The sequence below is a fragment of the Bufo gargarizans genome, chromosome 10 (assembly GCF_014858855.1).
Source record: "Bufo gargarizans isolate SCDJY-AF-19 chromosome 10, ASM1485885v1, whole genome shotgun sequence".
In the NCBI taxonomy this organism is placed as follows: Eukaryota; Metazoa; Chordata; class Amphibia; order Anura; family Bufonidae; genus Bufo; species Bufo gargarizans.
This window is the reverse complement of record NC_058089.1, coordinates 6,672,345-6,698,306: the sequence shown is the minus strand read 5'-3', so window position 1 is coordinate 6,698,306 and position 25,962 is coordinate 6,672,345.

Below are 25,962 nucleotides of genomic sequence, written 5' to 3'. Positions count from 1 at the left end.
TTCGGGGTGTAGGTTGCTCTCTGAGCTGCTTTCCCTGGAAGACTCCTGCTGCAGGAGGGGAAAACACTCCTTCTCTGTGCCATGTTGCCTGGTATCTTCCTCAGTCTAACTCCAACTACTTCCTCAGCAACCCCTCTCATGATGGGAAGAGGGACTAGCCCACTTCTGGCCAAACAGGGGGGGGGGGGATGGAATGGTAAGTTCCATCCTATCTAAAGATATTCTGCCAGATACACTGCCACCTGCTGGAAAATCAGGCACATTACATGACGCATAACATTCCATAAATACATTATTAAGGCACAGTATGATAGGACCTGGATAAGAATACAAAGATGGCATGCATTGTTAACCAGTAGAGGCAGTAGCTGGGTATAAAGATGGCAGTGCCCACTCTGGGGTACTGCATGATCTATCTATCTAATTTAGATACATTACTGGAAAATGAAAGAAAGAACACTGGAAAACTGGAAGTTTTCATGCGGTTGAGCTAAGACTGACAAAGTATAACCTGCTGGTGGTGCCTGGTCAATGCTCACACAACCAAGGTGGGGCCCCCTTTATCTTTGGTTCTGCAGCAGGGAATATGATGAGGCTGGGCCACATTAATACTGGGTGACATCTCCCCTTGCTATGATACAGGCTGCAACTCTGGCATGGCGATGGTCTTACAGATGCTGGATCCTCCTGTGGTCATTCCAAGCTACTTCCAATTAGACCCATAGTTTAGACAAGGTGCATGGGAGATAATTCGTCCCATCCAGTCCCAGACATTCTCAATTGGGAGAGATCTGGTGATGGAGCTGGCCAGGGGAGGTGCTGGAGACCCTGAAGAGCACATTGTGTAGTGTGGGCAATCTGTGGATAGTCATTATCCTGTTGGACACCACGTCTCCTGAGTCATAAAAGGCAGAAGGACTGGTTCCACAATGTCCCGGACATACTGAAGGGTGGTCCATAAATACCAAACGGGAACGGCCATGGTAGCTTATGGGTCCGCACACCATGACACGCGGTGTTGGCCCTTTGTGTCTCCACAATGTGCATGGTGGCAGTAGATGTTCTCCAGCCTCCTATGAATTTTGGTGCTGCCATCTTTGCTACCAAGGCAGAACCTGCTTTCATCGCTGAATACTACAATTTGCCATTGATGGCCGCATCAAAGTTCAAAGGAGGCTCGAGAACATCTACTGCCATCATGCACATGGTGGAGACACAAACAGTCTTATCTATCTATCTCATATCTATCTATCTCATATCTATCTATCTATCTATCTATCTATCTATATGTATATCTCATATCTATCTATATTACTATCTATCTATCTCATATCTATCTATCTATCTATCTATCTATCTATCTGTAGGCAACCTTGTAGGAGGTTACTATTACCTGGAAACCACTATGTGACCTATTTACAAAAGAAAGCAAGTTAAAGGAGTTTCACAGAAGAAGACAACCATGACTGCTTTCTTCCAGGAACAACCCTGCACTTGCCCATGTTCGTGTCTGGTATCGCAGTTTAGCTCCATTGAAGTGAATTGGACTGAGGTGCAATACCTCACACAACCTGTGGCCAGGGGTGGTGCTGTTCTTGGAAAAAATGCAGCCATGTTTTACTAATCTTGGACAACCCCTTTAAATAATATATTTTATTTTCTGTCACCACTAGTGGGCGCTCAATGCATTATCTATAGGTTCCTGGGAGCTGCGTACTTCGTCTATGCAGTGAGTTCCCCTGGTGATAAATGCAAGCAAAGAACATTACCCCAAACGATAGCTTATGTGTCAGCCTCCCTAAACAGGAGCCCTGCATTATGTATAAGATAATACTCTGTAGCACTAAAGGGAAACTGTTGCGGAGGAGGCAGTTCCAATTGATTTATTTTTTTTAAGTTGTTTTGTGTCAAGCGGTCCCCTTATGATATTATGTGTGTAATTGATGGGGGGAGTCCTCTCAAATAAAATCCTATTCATTCCCAGTGTGCAGGACAACATCCATTGGAAGCAGAGCTGTGGGTTTTCTGCTCATTTAATATTTACCATTCCCATTGCCGTCTGCTCCGTGCCGCCTGTTAGGATCTGTGTTCTGCAGAGAAGCAATATCTGTGTCTTTATTCCATGCAATATATTGCTGTCAGGTCCAGATTGGAGCGATATTACCCGTGAGCGCAGATCATTTCCTTTTTAATAAAAAGGGAAAAACACGTTTTCATTTTAAACAATGTTTCCTTATATGAAAAATAGAATATGAAGTATCACATTGTATATCTGTAGGTTACAATGTATCTTGTGCACTGATTCATGTCGTGGATCGGACGTCTAAGACATATCTATTGTATATATTGCAATGTGTTACCGAGAAATGTTCTATCCCCTGATGTATAATATAAAGCATGGGGCCCCTGGTAAAATCTCTGGATGCGCTTCCCCTCCCGCTGAGATCCCCACCAAATGTACTACATGTTTAATGACGTATTTGTTCCCTATAAATTTTATCATTTAGCTCAAAGTTATAAAAATTCTGACTTCACACAGCCACCACCAGGGGGAGCTCATTACATATAGGTAGTATTGAACTTTATGTAAAATGTGTATGCAGTGAGCTCCCCCTAGTGGTGGCTGAATATAAATGCCTGGATTGTGCAATGGGAAGTGGTTGAAGTAGCTCGGAGGAAGGCTTCTTCTCATGGTCGGTAGCATGAATACTTTTACATGTCTCTAGGGACAGATCAATACATAATTCAAGCTTTTTGTGCAAAATATCACCAGAAGTTAATCTAAAGGTTGCATGCATTATAATATAATGGTTTAGATATAGTGTGGATGACTTAGTAGACACTCATAGAGGGGTTGTTAGGCAGCATGTCAAATAGTACACAACGTAGGGCATACATTCCCTTTAAAAGAGGTAGGAGCACCCATATGACAGTCCACGTGCATCTTGTGAGATAGGAATGCTTCTCTCCTTATAGTTTGCAGCAATTTTAATGGAAAATGCTAGACACAGTGCAAATTTGGTGCTTCTTGCACCTAAAACTTGACTCCCTCATCGTCTTCATGGCATGGTGTCATATTGCAACCCATTCTCTGTATATTTGGATATTGCCTGTGTGAGATCTGCAATATCTGGACAGTCAATGTTCATTTATTCGGAGGCCAGTACTGATCATGACGTGGCTCCCTGGGACAAGGGAGGTGTCAGGGATTGCCCCTCCCCCTTAACCACATAAAAATAAAAATAAAAAAATTAAGTTAAATCCTATCATTCTTTTTAATTCTTTCAGGGAGGCATGTGGATTTCTTTTTATTGAATTCGGTTAAAGCTATATAAATCCCTGTACAGTGAGCTCCCCCTAGTGGCGGCTGTAATCAGCCAGAATTGTATTATTTATAACTACCTGTGACTGAAAAAAAGAGCCCTAAAAAGATTTGTACCTAATTAGAGTAAATAAAGTATAATTAACCTCTTAACTATTATTATTACTTTTAATTGTTATTTTCCTTTCTACATGCAAAATTAAGGAACCTTCTTAATAGTTTTCCTTAAAAATGTCCTACAGTTCACCTCTGCAGAGTTTGTGTAACTCCTTCACCTGCTGCTGGTGGTGCTAAATCAGAAATAACCCATCAGAGCTCTGCTCCTTTCCCCCTCCCTTCTCTGTTTTAGGGCCCATTCAGATGGCCATAGTGCTTTGCGGATACGCAATTTGCTGATCCGCAAAACATGGATACCGGCCATGTGCGTTCCACAATTTGCGGACCGCACATGTCCGCAACCATAATAGAAAATGCCTATTCTTGTCCGCAAGAATACGACACGTTCTATCTTTTCTGCGGAGCCGCGGTACGGAATAACGGACGTGGACGGCACACGGTGTGCTGTCCGCATCTTCTGAGGGCCCAAAGAAATGAATGGATCTGCAGACCTTACGCAAAATTGCGGAATGGGTGCAAGTCCGTTCATACGGCCGTGTGAATGAGCCCTTAGAGGTAGCAGCAGGGAGGGGTAGGATGTTATACAGGGCAGATCAGAATGTGGAGAGGGAGAAAGCATCCACTGCCTCATCATGCAAACTTTTGCTAAGGGGAAAAAGCACAATCAAGAGGGAGTTTGCAGGGAGAGAAGACAGCAGCATCCTGGGCACACAAGTCCGGCATGTATTATTGAGAGGGACACACCACATGGGAGATGTCTGAAAGTGGGAGCGGGTTATAAACTAAAAATCATGGGGTCTGAAGGCTAGGTATCCATAACCTTTTCTCTAGATCTCCAGGGGTATTCAGGATTAACTGATAACCACCCTAGACCATCAGGACTAATGGATATGTGGATATATAGTGGGTATATATGGTGGGGTGGGACTCTTAGTATTTTCCACCGATGCACTGTATTTATGGTCTATCTCGAGCCGCTCTGTCCCCGATTTTCATTCTGCATAACCTGGCTGCCAAGTGTCGGTGCAGCTCCAGGAAAGGCTTCCCGCGCACCGCTCCAGCAGAAGTAAATGGTTTAAGCTCTCGAGTGTTAACCGTGCTTGCATTATCTCCTGTCATGGATCCTTACTCGCCCCAGCTCTGATCAATGCAGTGAACGCATGTGCGGCCCGTCAGCCGTGACAGTTATCTCAGCGGTAACAGCAGCTTTCCTCTAAATTTCCCCCATAGAAACTCTTTTCCGTTCTGTTGACTCCCCGGGGAAGTCAATGTATTAATTAGACACAAATCCCAAAGTTCTCCTGTGTCTCCACTTGATAACAATTAGCGGAGCCTTGGGCAGTCCCTGCGCCATGGAGAAGCGGCAGACACGAGAGCGCCACGTCTCTCGGCTTGTCACCACGGGGAAGACCATTCACAGCCGTCCTGATGTGCGAAGAAAACAAACATTCCTGGCGGTGACCCGGACAGAGCGACCGGCAGCTCGCGGGCGAACATCATTTATGTGTAATGTGGAGGTGGCAAGTGCTTCACCGCAGGGACGTCGTGTCTTGTAGTCCGGCACCGGAGCCGCGTGTAAAGGGTTACAGCAGGACGATGGCCGTAATGGGCCCCGTGCAAGAGGCTTGTCTGGGTCGCTGACATCCAAAGTCATTACACAACGCTGGACACAGCAACACATGACGCAGGCACCACTAACATACTGGTCAGATGCCGCACACACCACTAACACACTGGACACATGCCGCACACACCACTAACATACTGGTCACATGCCGCACACACCACTAACACACTGGTCACATACTGGTCACATGCCGCACACACCACTAACATACTGGTCACATGCCGCACACACCGCTAACACACTGGTCACATGCCGCACACACCACTAACACACTGGTCACATGCCGCACACACCACTAACATACTGGTCACACGCCGCACACACCACTAACACACTGGTCACACGCCGCACACACCACTAACACACTGGACACATGCCGCACACACCACTAACACACTGGGCACATGCCGCACACACCACTAACACACTGGACACATGCCGCACACACCACTAACACACTGGTCACATGCCGCACACACCACTAACATACTGGTCACACGCCGCACACACCACTAACACACTGGTCACACGCCGCACACACCACTAACACACTGGTCACATGCCGCACACACCACTAACACACTGGGCACATGCCGCACACACCACTAACACACTGGACACATGCCGCACACACCACTAACATACTGGTCACATGCCGCACACACCACTAACATACTGGTCACATGCCGCACACACCACTAACATACTGGTCACATGCCGCACACACCACTAACACACTGGTCACATGCCGCACACACCACTAACACACTGGACACATGCCGCACACACCACTAACACACTGGTCACATGCCGCACACACCACTAACACACTGGTCACATGCCGCACACACCACTAACACACTGGACACACGCCGCACACACCACTAACACACTGGTCACACGCCGCACACACCACTAACACACTGGTCACACGCCGCACACACCACTAACACACTGGTCACACGACGCACACACCACTAACACACTGGTCACATGTCGCACACACCACTAACACACTGGACACATGCCGCACACACCACTAACACACTGGTCACAGGCCGCACACACCACTAACATACTGGTCACACGCCGCACACACCACTAACACACTGGTCACACGCCGCACACACCACTAACACACTGGACACATGCCGCACACACCACTAACACACTGGTCACATGCCGCACACACCACTAACACACTGGGCACATGCCGCACACACCACTAACACACTGGACACATGCCGCACACACCACTAACATACTGGTCACATGCCGCACACACCACTAACATACTGGTCACATGCCGCACACACCACTAACACACTGGTCACATGCCGCACACACCACTAACACACTGGTCACATGCCGCACACACCACTAACACACTGGTCACATGCCGCACACACCACTAACATACTGGTCACACGCCGCACACACCACTAACACACTGGTCACACGCCGCACACACCACTAACACACTGGTCACATGCCGCACACACCACTAACATACTGGTCACATGCCGCACACACCACTAACATACTGGTCACATGCCGCACACACCACTAACATACTGGTCACATGCCGCACACACCACTAACACACTGGTCACATGCCGCACACACCACTAACACACTGGTCACATGCCGCACACACCACTAACACACTGGTCACATGCCGCACACACCACTAACACACTGGTCACATGCCGCACACACCACTAACACACTGGTCACATGCCGCACACACCACTAACACACTGGTCACATGCCGCACACACCACTAACACACTGGTCACATGCCGCACACACCACTAACACACTGGTCACATGCCGCACACACCACTAACACACTGGTCACATGCAGCACACACCACTAACACACTGGTCACACGCTGCACACACCACTAACACACTGGACACATGCCGCACACACCACTAACACACTGGTCACATGCAGCACACACCACTAACACACTGGTCACACGCCGCACACACCACTAACACACTGGTCACACGCCGCACACACCACTAACACACTGGTCACATGCAGCACACACCACTAACACACTGGTCACATGCCGCACATACCACTAACACACTGGTCACATGCCGCACACACCACTAACACACTGGTTACATGCCGCACACACCACTAACACACTGGTCACATGCCGCACACACCACTAACACACTGGTCACATGCCGCACACACCACTAACACACTGGTCACATGCAGCACACACCACTAACACACTGGTCACATGCCGCACACACCACTAACACACTGGTCACATGCCGCACACACCACTAACACACTGGTTACATGCCGCACACACCACTAACACACTGGTCACATGCCGCACATACCACTAACACACTGGTCACATGCCGCACACACCACTAACACACTGGTTACATGCCGCACACACCACTAACACACTGGTCACATGCCGCACACACCACTAACACACTGGTCACATGCCGCACACACCACTAACACACTGGTCACACGCCGCACACACCACTAACACACTGGACACATGCCGCACACACCACTAACACACTGGTCACATGCCGCACACACCACTAACACACTGGTTACATGCCGCACACACCACTAACACACTGGTCACATGCCGCACACACCACTAACACACTGGTCACACGCCGCACACACCACTAACACACTGGTTACATGCCGCACACACCACTAACACACTGGACACATGCCGCACACACCACTAACACACTGGTCACATGCCGCACACACCACTAACATACTGGACACATGCCGCACACACCACTAACACACTGGTCACATGCCGCACACACCACTAACATACTGGTCACATGCCGCACACACCACTAACACACTGGTCACATGCCGCACACACCACTAACACACTGGTCACATGCCGCACACACCACTAACACACTGGTCACATGCCACACACACCACTAACACACTGGACACATGCAGGATGTGGCCACGGGGTCTCTCCACTGGCAGCCACATGCCCGCTCCTGGTTGCTCTCCCCTGGTATCCTGCAAGGTCCTACTTCATGTTATGGGCAGATCTGTAGTGAAGAAGTAATGCTGGAGCCAGATAAGAAGAGACGTTCCTTTCCCTGCCGCTGCTCATCAGGTTAACATTGTCTCTGTTCTCATTCAGTGACAGAAAAGCAGAACTAAACTCATACAGGAAAAGCTGCGCCTTCCGAGATGCACCGCGGCAAAGCTTGTGTAAGGTGAAGGTCAGAGTCCACCTTAAGAAGGACATCCTCTTCAGATAAGAGAGCAGCACTGCCACGCGGACACGGTCCCACTGTAGGAGGAGGTGTCAGCAGGGTAATGCATTGTCTAGCACCGAGGACAGTGTACAGTCCTCATCCTCCACCATAGGTAATGCAAATATTTATTTAGCATCATGGCAACCATACATTCCTCATCTAGCACCATGGACAGCGTACAGTCCTCATCTAGCACTATGGACAATGTACAGTCCTCATCTACCACCATGGACAGCGTACAGTCCTCATACAACACCTAGGCCAACATACAGTCCTCATCTAGCACCATAAACAGTGCACTATCCTTCTGTACAACTATGGCCAGCATTCAGTCCTCATTCACTACCATGGAAAATTCAATGGGCCAGATTTATCATTAGCTCAAGTCAGAATAATGGAGTGAAAAAGTCGAAGATTTTTGCGCAATCGTTTAAACTGCGCAAAAATTAGCTTTCTTCTGCTCTGCACTATGCTCGCCAGTTTTCTGAAAGTGGGCGTGTTTTCTTATGTAAATGAATCTCTAGACAGATTTACTATTGGGACTATTTAAAAAGTCGCTAAAAAGTCGCAAACAAGTCGCAATTTCACTCCAGTGAGGACCATGCTTATCTTATGAGACTTTTTAATAGAACATGCGACTTTTTCATAAAAACTTGTGGCTTTTTCGTAAAGATGTGCGACTTTTGTAAAGCTGCTTACTGACGGATAAACTGCTACCGTCAAACCACATTTATTACAGTCTTAAGGGGCCGATCATAAATCTGACTTTAGCCATATGTGAAAGTGGAGTGAGCGGTAAGAGTCATGATAAATCTGGCTCAATGACTTGTCTAGCACCATGGTCAAAATGTAGTCCTCATCTAACACCATGGACAGTGTAGTACAATCTTCATCCACCAACATGGGCAGCATATGGTTCTTATATAGCACCATGGGCAAAATACCTTCTACATCTAGCACCTTGGACAGTAAGAAGCCCTCATCTAGCACCATAGACAGTGTGTAATCCTGATCTAGCACCATGGACAGTGGGTAATCCTGATCTAGCACCTTGGACAGTAAGAAGCCCTCATCTAGCACCATAGACATTGTGTAATCCTGATCTAGCACCATAGACAGTGTGCAATCCTCATCTAGCACCATGGACAAAATACCTTCTACATCTAGCACCTTGGACAGTAAGAAGCCCTCATCTAGCACCATGGACAGTGTGCAATCCTCATCTAGCACCATGGACAGTGGGTAATCCTGATCTAGCACCATGGACAGTGGGTAATCCTGATCTAGCACCATGGACAGTGTGCAGTCCTGATCTAGCACTATGGACAGTGTGTAATCCTGATCTAGCACCATGGACAGTGGGTAATCCTGATCTAGCACCATGGACCGTGTGCAGTCCTGATCTAGCACTATGGACAGTGTGCAGTCCTCATCTAGCACCATGGACAGTAAGAAGCCCTCATCTAGCACCATGGACAGTGTGTAATTCTCATCTAGCACCTTGGACAGTGTGTAATCCTGATCTAGCACTATGGACAGTGTGTAATCCTGATCTAGCACCATGGACAGTGTGTAATCCTGATCTAGCACCATGGACAGTGGGTAATCCTGATCTAGCTCCATGGACAGTGTGCAGTCCTGATCTAGCACTATGGACAGTGTGCAGTCCTCATCTAGCACCATGGACAGTAAGAAGCCCTCATCTAGCACCATGGACAGTGTGTAATTCTCATCTAGCACCATGGACAATGTACAGTCCTCATCTAGCATCATGGACAGTAAGAAGCCCTCATCTAGCACCATGGACAGTGTGCAATCCTCATCTAGCACCATGGACAGTGGGTAATCCTGATCTAGCACCATGGACCGTGTGCAGTCCTGATCTAGCACTATGGACAGTGTGCAGTCCTCATCTAGCACCATGGACAGTAAGAAGCCCTCATCTAGCACCATGGACAGTGTGTAATTCTCATCTAGCACCTTGGACAGTGTGTAATCCTGATCTAGCACTATGGACAGTGTGTAATCCTGATCTAGCACCATGGACAGTGTGTAATCCTGATCTAGCACCATGGACAGTGTGTAATCCTGATCTAGCACCATGGACAGTGGGTAATCCTGATCTAGCTCCATGGACAGTGTGCAGCCCTGATCTAGCACTATGGACAGTGTGCAGTCCTCATCTAGCACCATGGACAGTGTGTAATTCTCATCTAGCACCATGGACAATGTACAGTCCTCATCTAGCACCATGGACAGCGTACAGTCCTCATCTAGCACCATGGACAGTGTGCAATCCTGATCTAGCACCATGGACAATGTACAGTCCTCATCTAGCACCATGGGCAGTGTGATGCTTTGTCTCGCACCCTGTATTCCTAGCAGCACAGGTAGTCCGCAGTCCTCACCCAGCGCACACTCCAGCCTTTCTCCCATGTTATTCTGTTGGTGCCGCTTGTCATGCAGCCTCGTGATAAATGTAGTCTTGAGAAGACTGTAGCATTTGGCATCGCAGTGAGACACAATGCTTCTTGAAGCTTCCAGTCTAATTAGTAGTAATTAGGTAGCTGTTAACATATATAGGCTGGCATGGTGCAGGAAGGCGTGCAGAGCCAAAGTGCTGCTTGCTATTAATAATACTAGTGGTGCATCACTGCCAGGTAAGTGGGACTTACCATGCACCTCGCACCTCGCACGGCTCAGCACAGACTAGTGACAGTGCAGAGGAGGATTGGAAAATGAAGACATTTTGCACAATATTGTTATAAGTGACCCGGAGATGATTTTGTATTTTAACAGACAACCCACGTATTTGAGATGATAGAGCAGCAACTAGAAGACCAGTCACTGGTGCAAAGCATCCCGGGACATGCACTGCAATACACAAGCAGAGAACTTCAGCACTGATCCAATGTGACAAGCGCCATTAGCCGCGAGATCAGGACTAGGTCAAGTCAGGTTTTTAGCCTCAAGACAAGAATGTTCTGATTCATTGGCAAAAATCAGTCAGTGAATAGAAACAGTATTGCTTCTGCCCAAGGCTGTACAGATGTTACACTTTGCAGAGGTGAGAGCTCGTTACACTTATAACAGTTGTATACTATCCTTTATCAGCCTAACAGATCACTATTCCAGCAGGATAGTGAGTGCAGCTCTGGAGTATAATACAGGATGTAACTCAGGATCAGTACAGGATAAGTAATGTATGTACACAGTGACTGGACCAGCAGAATAGTGAGTGCAGCTCTGGAGTATAATACAGGATGTAACTCAGGATCAGTACAGGATAAGTAATGTATGTACACAGTGACTGCACTAGCAGAATAGTGAGTGCAGCTCTGGAGTATAATACAGGATGTAACTCAGGATCAGTACAGGGTAAGTAATGTATGTGCACAGTGACTGCACCAGCAGAATAGTGAGTGCAGCTCTGGAGTATAATACAGGATGTAACTCAGGATTAGTACATGATAAGTAATGTATGCACACAGTGACTCCACCAGCAGAATAGTGAGTGCAGCTCTGGAGTATAATACAGGATGTAACTCAGGATCAGTACAGGATAAGTGATGTATGTACACAGTGACTGTACCAGCAGAATAGTGAGTGCAGCTCTGGAGTATAATACAGGATGTAACTCAGGATCAGTACAGGATAAGTAATGTATGTACACAGTGACTGTACCAGCAGAATAGTGAGTGCAGCTCTGGAGTATAATACAAGATGTAACTCAGGATTAGTACACGATAAGTGAACCAATATCAATATATCAAAGTGGCTCAATGTTTTATATAGATAAACAGCATTAATCTGCTCATTCACTTTGGTATCACAGCTCGTAACTATTCAAGTGACTGGCGTGAGCTGCAATACCAGACACAGCCAGAGGAGATGTGATGCTGAGCGTCCTGATTGTGCCAACCTTCCTAGAACCTGGAATGGTTTGAATATACTTTTCAACAATTAATAAAATAACAATTCTGTGGTCAAGGTATTGTTGCATTTTAATTAAAGTCTATCCCACATTAAATCACTATCATATTTAATATTGCATTGTAGTTACATTTAATGTAATTCATTTAGTACAGTAGATATCATTTTCCTTCTATTGTTCATCCTGGTCCTGTTCAATTACCCAGAATCCCACGAGGAGCAGATTAGTGGAACCGCTGTAATCGTGTCGTCCCAGGTGTGAGATTAGCGCACCTCCTCCGTTAGATCTTTAGTTCAGGTAAGTGAAGGGGATAAGTGAAGCCGCACGCGGAGCGCCTACAATGGCCCTTAATGATATACAGTTTGTAAACAATGTGTTTTTGTTTCTTCTTAACAACCACTTCCAATTACCAATTCCTCCAGGAGCTTTGAAGGGGCCGTTCTGCCTTCCTTCAATCTGTCTGTTCGTCTATCCAGTGAGCCATCAAAGAGCATTAAGAATGCAATTACTTCCTAACCTTTATAGGCTAATTATGTGCCAGCACTTTAGCCACGTTTGCTGGCGCCTCTATGCTAATTATTGCAGAAGCGTCTCAAAAATAGATTGTTTTGTTAACCCCCAAAATACAACACGAATGGCTTCATATGTAACGGAAATATTTTTGTGAATGTATTTGTGCACTTTGATCATTTTGGGTCTTTAAGACATAGCAGAACCCATAAAAAATATAGCAGAACCCATTGAAAACCATAGGCCCCAAAATATCAGTTTAGCCCAGTGGCGGACTTGCCTTGAAGCCAGGCAATTGTAGAGCAGTAGACACTCCATCTTATTGAGTTTCATGGTGGACTTTACTCTACTTGACTTGAGTTGGACTCCCCCAATGATCGGGATACTGGAGCAGAGTAAGATAGAAGAGCACTTAGGACATTTTGACTAAGGATGAGTGAACCAGTTTGGACCGAACCTTGCTATTTTTTGGACGACAGACAAAACCGAATACCTCTGGGTTCGTTTTGGACGAACCCACTAAAAAGCACCATTTTAGAGCAAGTGTTGGAGGGAAAAAAGCAATAGGGAGGAAAAAGAAGAGCTCTCACATGACCCTGAGAGGAAGTGGGGGGGGGGGGGGAGCTGTCTCTGATTGGCTGACAGACAGCCTGGATGAGCCAATCAGTGCTGCCGCAGACATAGCGGAACGAGCAGAAGACCATTCTCTACTGGGTAGTCAATTAGGGTGGTTGGGTTTTACAGTGTCTGCCAGGAAAACAATATTAAGGAGTCAGAGAGAGTCAGAAATTAATCAGGGACAGTCAAAAATCAATCAAGCTTATTGCCAGGGAGAGTGGAGAGAAAGGCTAGGATTTCAAGGAAGAATTGTGTTGTGTAGAATAGGGACAGTCAGGGCAGCTGGCAGACAGGGAGAGAGAAGACAGGAGCTACTATCAGAAGTGTAGGTGCTGCAGTGCAGACCTCGAAGGCAGCTACCTGCAAGCAAATACTCTCATTGTTATCCCCCCTTTTCACAGAAATCCTTTTTTTGTGGGGTTCAACAGTATCCAAGGTGTAGCAGCAATCTACCTGTGTGTATTAATGAGAAATTAAGCGTCAAGCCTCCATCGTCTGTTTACGTGTATTCACTTTCCACAAGGTTGCAATTTTAATTTTTTAAGGGGGTTCAATTTAATTAGGCAGCATACAGTCAGGTCCATAAATATTGGGACATCGACACAATTGTAACATGTTTGGCTCTATACACCACCACAATGGATTTGAAATGAAACAAACAAGATGTGCTTTACCTGCAGACTGTCAGCTTTACCTGCAGACTGTCAGCTGTAATTTGAGGTATTTACATCCAAATCAGGTGAACGGTGCAGGAATTACAACAGTTTGCATATGTGCCTCCCACTTGTTAAGGGACCAAAACAGGGTAGCTACCTTTCCCAACAAAAAATACCGGGCAAGTTGAGCCAAACCCCAAAGGGGGTGTGGTTGTGGGGGTGTGGCTTAACACAGGGTGTGAAGTCGCTGTCATACTGTGGCTCCCCAGGAATATTAAAGCCCCCATTAGCGCCCCTAGTAATAGTAATGCACCCAGAAATAGTAATGCCCTCTTAGTAATAGTAATACCCCAATTAGTGTGCCCCAGTAAGAGTAATGGCCCAATTAGTGCACCCCAGAATGAATAATGCCCCCTATTAGTGCCCCCCAGTAAGAATAATGCCCCCAGTAAGAGTAATGCCCCCATTAGTGACCCCCAGTTAGAGTAATGTGGCCTTCATCGCCCGGGAACCGTCACTCGGGGCTGGCACACTGACTGTAGAGTGTTGTGTCAGAGTCCGGCAGCTTTCCTGGGCCCGGTAAAGTAGACCGGGGGAGAGGGGAGGTGATAGGAAAGGAGTGCAGCAGAAGAGCCGGGGATGGGAGGAGCGCAGGCCCGCGGCTCATCTCATTGTTATCCGGCCTGACCTGGGAGTGAGAGCGGCTCAGTCCCGACGCAGCCGCCATGCTGTGGGGCGAGGGTTTGCTGCTCTCTTTTAGCAGCGTCTTCATGCTCCTGCTCCTGACCACCCGCAGCCCCCAGTTCTCCAGCTTCCAATCCATCCTGACCGGCGGCCTCGTCCTCTTCAGGTTTTAGCCGTGCCCAGAGTGCCAGCCGCTCACAGCTCGCTGTCGCTCACTCACCGTCGGCTGTCAGGACCGTGAGCGAGCAAGTCAGACAGTCTGCACTGTAGTTTGAAATGAATCCTGTGTCCGGGTCTGAGAAAGACTTGTAGCAGGACACAGGATTACAAACCCAGACTGTCCCGGTCAATCCCGTACGGGTGGCAACCCTAGACCAAAAGTAATGGGACAGAATAATCATCATAAATCAAACTTTCACTTTTTAATACTTGGTTGCAAATCCTTTGCAGTCAATTACAGCCTGAAGCCTGGAACGCATAGACATCACCAGGCGCTGGGTTTCATCCCTGGTGATGCTCTTCCAGGCCTCTACTGCAACTGTCTTCAGTTCCTGCTTGTTTTTGGGGCATTTTCCCTTCAGTTTTGTCTTCAGCAAGTGAATGCAGCTCAATCGGATTCAGGTCCGGGGATTGACTCGGCCATTGCAGAACATTCCACTTCTTTCCCTTAAACTCTTTGGTTGCTTTTGCAGTATGCTTTGGGTCATTGTCCATCTGCCCTGTCAGGCGCCGTCCAATGAGTTCTGAAGCATTTGGCTGAATATGAGCAGATAATATGGCCCGAAACACTTCAGAATTCATCCTGCTGCTTTTGTCAGCAGTCACATCATCAATAAATACAAGAGAACCAGTTCCATTGGCAGCCATACATGCCCACGCCATGACACTACCACCACCATGCTTCACTGATGAGGTGGTCTGCTTAGGACCATGAGCAGCTCCTTTCCTTCTCCATACTCTTCTCTTCCCATCACTCTGGGACAAGTTGATCTGTGCCTCATCTGTCCATAGGATGTTGTTCCAGAACTGTGAAGGCTTTTTTAGATGTCGTTTGGCAAACTCTAATCTTGCCTTCCTGTTTTTGAGGCTCACCAATAGTTTCCATCTTGTGGTGAACCCTCTGTATTCACTCTGGTGAAGTCTTCTCCTGATTGATGACTTTGACACACATACACCTACCTCCTGGAGAGTGTTCTTGATCCGGCCAACTGTTGTGAAGGGCGTTTTCTTCACCAGGGAAAGAATTCTTCGGTCATCCACCACAGTTGTTTTCCGTGGTTTTCCATGGTCTTTTGGTGTTGCTGAGCTCACCGGTGCGTTCCTTCTTTTTAAGAATGTTCCAAACAGTTGTTTTGGCCGCGCCTGATGTTTTTGCTATCTCTCTGATGGGTTTGTTGTGTTTTTTCAGCCTAATGATGGCTTCACTGATAGTGGCAGCTCTTTGGATCTCATCTTGAGAGTTGACAGCAACAGATTCCAAATGCAAATAGCAGACTGGAAATGAACTCTGGACCTTTTATCTGCTCATTGTAATTGGGATAATGAGGGAATAACACACACCGGCCATGGAACAGCCGAGAAGCCAATTGTTCCATTACTTTTGGTCCCTTAACAAGTAGGAGGCACATATGCAGGGCCGCCATCAGGGGGGTACAGCCGATACCCCAGTAAGGGGCCCAGACCCTGGTGGGGGCCCGGCCAGTTCCAATGTAAAAAAAAAAAAAAAAAAAAAAAAATTTTTTTTTTTTCTTTTTTTTTACCCCCTCTCATTTGTCAGTGACTTGAGTTGAACTTTGTTGCATCGCTAGAGGGGGGCAATTGATTATTCCTTGCTAATCTGATCCTAGAGTGGAAGCTGCTTCTGCCAGCCTCGCCCTCCCCTCCCCGCCCACCAACCAATCAGAGCTGAGGCAAGGCAAACACTAGCAGCTCTGAGTCTGAGTCACTGACACAAGTACAGGGAGTCTAAGAAAGAATCAAATGAGTCACAGGTTAAAGGGTTTCTATCACATCGTTTTGACATAATTAGCTATCAGACAGTAGCGATCCGCTAGTGTCTGCTCTACCAAACAATGCTATTATAATAGCTTTTTCTGCATCCGTTTCCATAACAAACTAACATTTATTGATATGCTAATGAGCCTCTAGGTGCTATGGGGGCGTCTTTTCAGCACCTAGAGGCTCAGTCTACCTTCACAAAATGCCGCCCAGCGCGTCCCTCCAGCCCGCCCATCTCCTCTGGAATGTGATCCTACCTCTGTCTTCGGTGCATCTGTCTTCGGCGCAGGCGCAGTGAATGTCTTACCGCTGCCTGCAGAGACATCTCGGTCATCGGCGCAGGCGCAGTGGAGTTGTCTGTGCAGGGAGCGGTCAGACATTCACTGCGCCTGCGCCGATGACCGAGATGTCTGTGCAGGCAGCGGTCAGACATTTACTGCGCCGAAGACAGACGCGCACGGCGCAGGCGCGAGAATTCGTCCGCTGACTCAGAGGTAGGATCACATTCCAGAGGAGATGGGCGGGCTGGAGGGACGTGCTGGGCGGCATTTTGTGAAGGTAGACCGAGCCTCTAGGGGCTGAAAAGACGCCCCCATAGCACCTAGAGGCTCATTAGCATATCAATAAATGTTTGTTTTTTATGGAAACGGCTGCACAAAAAGCTATTATATTAGGATTGTTTGGTAGAGCAGAGACTAGCGGATCGCTACTGTCTGACAGCTAATTATGTCAAAACGATGTGGTAGAAACCCTTTAAAATAATCTAAAGATCAGACTTGGTTAGAGACTCATTCGATTCTTTGAGTTAAAAGAGCCGTGAGTCACTAGAACTGTTTACACTGAGGCTGATGCTTTTGCAGCAGTGATAAGATTAAGGGACAGGAGCAGAGAGATAAGAGAAGTGACAGATGACTGTGAAGACCACGCGATCTGTTGCTCAGAAGCCATGAGATTGTAAGGCTACTTTCACACTAGCGGCAGGACGGATCCGACAGGCTGTTCACCCTGTCAGATCCGTCCTGCCGTTATTTCGCCGGACCACCGCTCCGTCCCCATTGACTATAATGGGGACGGGGGTGGAGCTCCGGCGCAGCACGGCAGTGCATGGCGAAAGGCCGCCTGGACTAAAAGTACTGCATGTCCAACTTGTTGTGTGGTCTTTGCTCAGGGGTAAAATGCAAAGCTGTTTTCTGGATTATCCCACAGGGCCATGATCCTCCATCATTGTTATTAACCCCTCCCTTGCCAGCCCACCCAGCCCTATTTAGCTTTGTGATCAGCTTTGAAAAAAATGTTTAGGCCATGAAGGGGTTAATTAAGTGTTGGAGGGGGTGGGGGGTGTTATTGTGCATATTGTGTTTGGGATCCATTTAACAAGTTTGACCAGTTGGGTTTGAGAGTGGTTGAGTGTCATCCACAGATCCCCCATAACAGTGCGTCATCCACAGATCCCCCATAACAATGTATCACCCACAGATCCCCCATAACAATGTGTCACCCACAGATCCCTCATAACAGTGTCATCCACAGACCCCCATAACAGTGTGTCACCCACAGACCCCCATAACAGTGTGTCACCCACAGACCCCCCATAACAGTGTGTCACCCACAGATTCCCCCATAGCAGTGTGTCATCCACAGATCCCCCCATAACAGTGTGTCATCCACAGATCCCCATAACAGTGTGTCATCCACAGATCCCCCCATAACAGTGTGTCACCCACAGATTCCCCCATAGCAGTGTGTCATCCACAGATCCCCCCATAACAGTGTGTCATCCACAGATCCCCATAACAGTGTGCCATCCACAGATCCCCCATAACAGTGTGTCATCCACAGATCCCCCATAACAGTGTGTCATCCACAGATCCCCCATAACAGTGTGCCATCCACAGATCCCCCATAACAGTGCGTCATCCACAGATCCCCCATAACTGTGTCATCCACAGATTCCCCCATAACAGTGTCATCCACAGATCCCCCATAACAGTGTCATCCACAGATCCCCCATAACTGTGTCATCCACAGATTCCCCCATAACAGTGTCATCCACAGATCCCCCATAACAGTGTGTCATCCACAGATCCCCCATAACTGTGTCATCCACAGATTCCCCCATAACACTGTAACAGTAAACCTTGTGCTTTTTTAGTTGTTTTTTTTTTTAAATGTGCCAGGGGAAGATTGCTAGGGCAGATTAGAACAGGTAGTGTAGTTAGTGTTAGTGGAGGGTCCTGCTTAAAAGAGTCTACCTTGCCGTGGTAGCGGCTTCATATTATTTGGTCAAAAATGAATTCCTTACTGAAATCACTGATTATCACTTTTTACTGTCTTTGTAGTTGTAAAAAAATTATGAAATTGGGGGTAGGTCCTTGGGGGTGGAGGGGAGGTGGAGTCAGGACGGATTCCAAAGGGGCGGGGTAGGAGGGGGGGCCCAGGCCTTGAGCTGTGTAAGGGGCCCCAAAATTTCTGATGGCAGCCCTGCACATATGCAACTGCTGTAATTCCTGCACCGTTCACCTGATTTGGATGTAAATGCCCTCAAATTAAAGCTGACAGTCTGCAGGTAAAGCACATCTTGTTTGTTTTATTTCAAATCCATTGTGGTGGTGTATAGAGCCAAAAATGTTAGAATTGTGTCAATGTTCCAATATTTATGGACCTGACTGTATATACTATACAGGATTACTGCATCAATACTCAAGGTGTGGAAGCAATCTACCCTGTGGTTATTGACGAGAAATTGAGCGTCAGGCTTCAATCGTCCATTTTCGTTTATTCAGTTTCCACAGGGTTGCAGGCTAGGGTAAATATTTACCTGGGAATATAATTTGTAATATTAAGGATCAGGCAGCTATCGTCCGTTTACATTTATTCATTTTCCACACAGTTGAAATTAAATTTTTTGGGGACTTATTTCATTTAGTTAAACCAGCATAAATATGTGATTCCTGCATTAATACACAAGGTTTTACAGCAATCTACCTGTGAGTGTTAACATGAATTTGAGCATTACGCCTCAATCGTCCTATTCCAATTATTCAGTTTCCACATGGTTATAGGTGATCTGTACACCAGTAGACAGGCTAGGATAGCAATTTACCTGGAAGTGTTAACGCAATATTAAAGGGCTTCCGTCACCCCCATTTTCATTAGCCGACATTAACTATTTGCTAATGTCAGCTGAGTGCAATCATACATGTCCTACCTTTGTCTGTAGCTTATTTCTTGTAAAAATCATACTTTTATCATATGCAAATTTCTTCACTACCAGCAAGTTGGGCGTGTACTTGCTGGTAGCCGCCGCATCTTCCGCTTCTAGACACGCCCCATCTCCTCTTGATAGACAGAGCCAGCGAGCGCTCTCCTCCTCCCGCTGGCCCCGTCTGCTGCTGAATTCCTGCGCCAAGTTGCTGGCGGTGCAGTTGATGAAGTACCTTTTAGTTGAGCCTGCTGCCTTTAGGGAGCTAATGGCATGAGCTCAGCCTCGCTGGAAGATACCTAGCCAGCATTATTTCTCCCAAAAATCCATCCCTACTCTCACATGTGGTGGACAACATGGGCCGCTGCCTGCGATTCTTGCCATAAGGCAAGGTTCACGCCACAGTGGACACCTGGAGCAGCTCTTACGGGCAGGGACAGTACATGACTTTCACGGCCCACTGGGTCAATGTTTTTTCTGGCAGCAGCGAAGCAGCAACCTGGCAACAAAGCCAGGTCCTTTTGACCCCCCCCCATGATTGTGTTGGCCTGGCTCCCACATCAGACACTTATCCGCCTCCTCCTCCATGGGCACATTCCCATCCCCAACAGCAGCTGGGCACAGGGTCGTTCAGCGGAGCTGGAAAGAACTTGCTTCTCGGGCACGCTGGCCAGAATGGCGACCTGTATGCTCCCTTGCTTACCCAGTTCGCAGGTGTATCGTTGACATCAAGCAGTCTTATGATGACTGGCTAGCCATGCTTTTAGACCCTCACTACTAGGGCAAAATTCCCTCTTGCTGTCTGTGTGCCTATTATCACGTTCCGTACAACTGCTGCTGCGCCCTGCACCATGCCACTAATTCCACTTGCCAACTATCATAGTCTGTATGGTTGCTGCCACCGCCTCTATCAAAACACTGCCGCCATTATGCCACTGCTGTTACTTGCCGACCATCATCTTATGTAAGGCTGCTGCCTTTCTGCCAACAAGTACCATATGGATGCTGCTGCTGCTTCTCGCTGATAATCCCCTTCTGCCACCACCATTAAGACAAAGCATTTGCCACCACTACCACTAATACTACTACTATTACCACTACTAGCCATACAGAGTACTGTATGTTCCATGCTATCCTGCTTCTGCTGCTATTGCAGCCGCGTGCTACTATATCCCTACCCTTTCCACATCCACACTGCATTGCTGCTGCTCTTTCCTCTGACCATCAACACTTGTGCGTGTCATACGGGAAGCATTCTGACCCTGTAAAGGGATAATTTTTGGACACTTGGTCCCTCAAGCCAATATAAAAAATTATCCCATAACACTGATTGTGTTTAAACATCATCTGCTCCGATAAGGGACAATTTTTGGAAGCTTTGGAATATGTAAAAGCATAAGACGTGGTGGCGCGGTGTGTTTTTAAGCACGCTATATGTTAATGCCGTCACTAACCCATGGCTATGTATGTCAGTGTCACACAGACATCATTTACTATTGCTGTCAAGGCATTCCAGAAGTTAGAGAGGGGGGAGGAAAAAATAAATAAATCAAAACCAGATAATAAGTTTTCCTAGGAGGCTAGAGGGGGTTATATACTAACTTTCAGGGTAATTGGAGCAAATTCGGTTCCTGAGCCGAACTTTTTCAAAAATTCAGCAAACCTGACCCAAAACGAAACTTGACTGGTTCTCTCATCTCTAATTTGGACACCTTTTCACATCTTCACTTTTCTTATAAATCTCTAATGAACTTTCCAGTTGAGCAATTACATTTTTTTGGACATTTGTGAAGATGCCAATGGATCCAATTGCTTTAGGCTGTTTTGATAGAAGGTGAGACTCGGGCGACCATCTGTAGTGTATTAGACAAAGTGATACCATTAGGGTATATTCACACTTTCTGGTTTAGATCAGGTTTCTTGATGCAGTTTTTTGAAGCCAAAACCAAAAGTGGATTAAAAAATGAAGAAGTAATACCAGTCCTTTAGCTTTGCTGTCCTTTTATGATCTACGTGTAGTTCAGGCTTCAAAACCTGTATAAAACACCTGCACAGTGCACATGTGAATGTATCTGTAGAAGGGCATAACTGAGGGACTGCAGATGTTTCAGTTGCACAAGGTGCTTGAAGCGTCATATGCCCCCAGGAGGACAGCAGTACTATAAATGGCACATGATATTTGTAATACTACTTTACAGATGGGTTTACATGCTTCAAGTTACTCCATTGATGATTAGATTTTCTGGCCCAGTACTATTTTAATCTGGTTTCATGTGGAAAAACTGGCAAATGCCAATTAAATCAGATGAGTTGTAATTTCCAATTACTCTATATAAACGAAATATCCATGCATGTTTTGAGAAATTAGGTACTTAACGTTAATTTAACACGGCATAGTCTAATGCAAAAAAAGATCTATAAAGCAGCTCTCTCTCCCCTCTCCCAGTGGGAATTCTCAGCAGAATATCAATCTCCAATAAGCATTTAACCTGTATTCAGCCAATCATTTCTAATCATGACTTCTCAAACTGGAAAAGCTTAGTAAAATGGCTCTCCTTCCACCCTCCCAGCAGGAATTCTCAACAGAAGATCATTTTCTAATAAACAACTAATCTGTATTCATTCAATAAGTTTTAATCATTGTGTCATGTTCTAGCGAAGGTCCTACCGACCGCCTAAAAATCTCAAGCAAACAAACACACGAGGCAAGCAGAGACAAAGACATGACAGTGACCAAAAGGAATACTTTATTAACAACATAAAGACAAGGCAGAAAACTGGATGAGAAGGTAAGGGACCAGTGGCAGGAAATACCACTGGAACAAGTGACCAAGTGGGGGCCAAACCCAGAGGGCAGAGACTCAGTGAGCCCCGTTCTTCACAGAGCCCCAGATGGAGGGGATGAACTTAGCCAAGGCTCACTGGTTGCAACTACAGGATGGTCCACACAAACGAGGACTGGAACCCGAACATATGTCCTGGAACCAGGACAAATTGCACAGGACACAGTACAGACAGGACAAAAAGGAACCAGCACAAAAGCAGGTGCCTTGACCCCATGGAAAACGACTCATGGCGGTCTCAGACAGAGCTGCCCAAACTGGCAGACAAGCAGATACCTGGACCCCATGTGGAACGACACATATCGGTCACACAGACTAGATGTTCTCCCTCCAGAGAACGCAGGAGCCCTCTCACCGAAGGCGTAGACAGGACTAGCAGATGCCTGTTCCTCATGCGGAGTTAGTCCATGGGTGAACAGGCAGAGCTGCACAGACAGGCTGATATCTGAACCACGTGCAGGATGACACATGGTGGTCACAGACCAAACACGGAACCAGACAAGGTGACCTTGATGACTTAGTAGGTTGTCACACAGACAGGGCAGATGGAATAACCTAGGTCAGGTGCATAGCTCCTGCACCCAGCAAAGCTGGAGACAGACTGACCCCAAGGCCCACAGCAAACAGATAGAAATAGAAAGGGCACCTGATACCCACACGCAGGCCCAGACCAGGAAATGTTAACCCCACAATAACCAGACGTAACAAGAACCAAAGAACAAACAATACAAGTGTCAGTTCACACCAGTCACAGAATGCTTCAGCCAGCACAACCAGCATACACAGGATAAACTGTAGCCAGTATGAGGTTACAGGCAGCCAACTACACACCAAGGAGAACCAAACAGAATATACAAACACAAATGTATCCATACTCAGACCATGTTTGCACACAAGGCTGCAGCCAGCACACAACACAGAACCAGCATACATGGGAATGCCCACTGCCTGTACACAAAGTGCATGCAGCCAGCCGCACAGCACCGGTGACAGGAGCCACAGAGATATGGACATGGGGAGACACAAACACAGACAACAGTTCACACACAGGTCACAGATAACGCAGCCAGCACGCAGACCTAAGCAACCAGCATACACAGCAGAGAGCCTACAGCCAGTACGTGAGAGGGACTGCAGCCAGCCTGCATGGCAAATCGTGACACAGTGAGCCACACTGTGACACATTGCCTCTGATAATGAAAAAGCTTAGTAAAGCAGCCCTCTCTCCCCTCTCCCAGCATAAATTCTCAGCAGAATATCACTCTACAGGGTGGGCCATTTATATGGATACACCTTAATAAAATGGGAATGGTTGGTGATATTAACTACCTGTTTGTGGCACATTAGTATATGTGAGGGGGGAAACTTTTTAGGATGGGTGGTGACCATGGCGGCCATTTTGAAGTCGGCCATTTTGAATCCAACTTTTGTTTTTTCAATAGGAAGAGGGTCATGTGACACATTAAACTTATTGGGAATTTCACAAGAAAAACAATGGTGTTCTTGGTTTTAACGTAACTTTATTCTTTCATGAGTTATTTACAAGTTTCTGACCACTTATAAAATGTGTTCAATGTGCTGCCCATTGTGTTGGATTGTCAATGCAACCCTCTTCTCCCACTCTTCACACACTGATAGCAACACCGCAGGAGAAATGCGAGCACAGGCTTCCAGTATCCGTAGTTTCAGGTGCTGCACATCTCGTATCTTCACAGCATATGCAGCACCTGAAACTACGGATACTACGGATACTAGATAATCACATTAATGAGAAATAGAACAGGTGTTCCTAATAATTCTTTAGGTGAGTGTATATACAATGTATTATGTCTTTATCTTGCCACTGGATTCTTTTTTTCTTTTTCAGTTACAGCGCCTTTTTTTTTTTTACATACTTCTGTACGTAAGTCCAATACTCTGGAATGTTTGATATTCTGCCACCTGCCAGAGTAAAAAAGTTCTTCTTGGCGCACACGCTGATTGATTTCTGATAACGTATTCTATGCATGAGGAGGACGGATAATTGTGCGCCATATTATTTAACTGTCACTTTTATCCTGAAGCAGAATTACTATAAATTTTCTATGACCAAAAAAAAGTGACTGATCTGCCAGAATTTCATTCTTCTCCCATCCAGATGGAAAGTCGCTGCCACAGTAAATTGTGCTTTATATGTCCATAACATTTACTATGCAGATATAACCTATAACGCTCTGTCAGGAGCCAGAAACGTTCCCTTTCTCTGGTCCAAGTTCCATTTTAACCGCTGCGTCCGGGAATAACCTATACGAGAGACCAAGCAGCCAATGCCTTACACCCTTGTATCAATCTCACATAGCACACGGCAGTCTCTTTCTAACAAATAGAGCTGAGCGAATCGAAGTTGATGAAGTGGAATTCGATCCGAATTTCAGGAAAAATTTGATTCGTACCGAATCAGAATTTCCGGACGCTTCGTGGTAACGAATCACATTTGTTCCTAAAATGGCTGCTGCACGGACATGGAGCAAGGAATTCTGGGAACGAGGGATCACCCACAATGCCATGCATGCAGCCAATCAGCAGCCAGCCAGCCCTGTGATGTCACAGCCCTATAAATAGCCTCAGCCATCTTGGATTCCGCCATTTTCCAGTGTACTTAGTGCAGGGAGCGACGTCAGGGACAGTGCTAGGAAAGACTTTAAAACTTTTATTTTGCTGAATAGAAGTTCAGGGAAAGATCATTAGAAATGTAAGGAAAGGATAGGGAGGAATTATTACACAGTATTGAAGCAGAACAGGGTTCAGTCGGGGAGGTTACAGCCTGGGTAATAGGAACAATCCTATTACACCTTGCTGCACTGACTGAGGACCCAAATTGCCATTGTACAGCTTCTTTCAGGTTTGCAATAGATGATACCTCTGTAATGCCAGCAAACCGTTCTTGTTATTGGGGTGCAAGTGCTGTGTGATACGGCCATTAACAATGTTTATTACTAGCAAATATTTCTACATCTTATTATTGTGCAGTTATATGTTCTAAAGCCTTTTTTGGCGTGTATTAGTGGAAATAAAAATAGGGGCTTATTAGCCGTTGTGTGGTGAAGTGAGAAAATTACAGACTTTTTGGGGTGTTTTAATTTCCTTTTTATTTATTTATTTGATCTCACAGTATGTC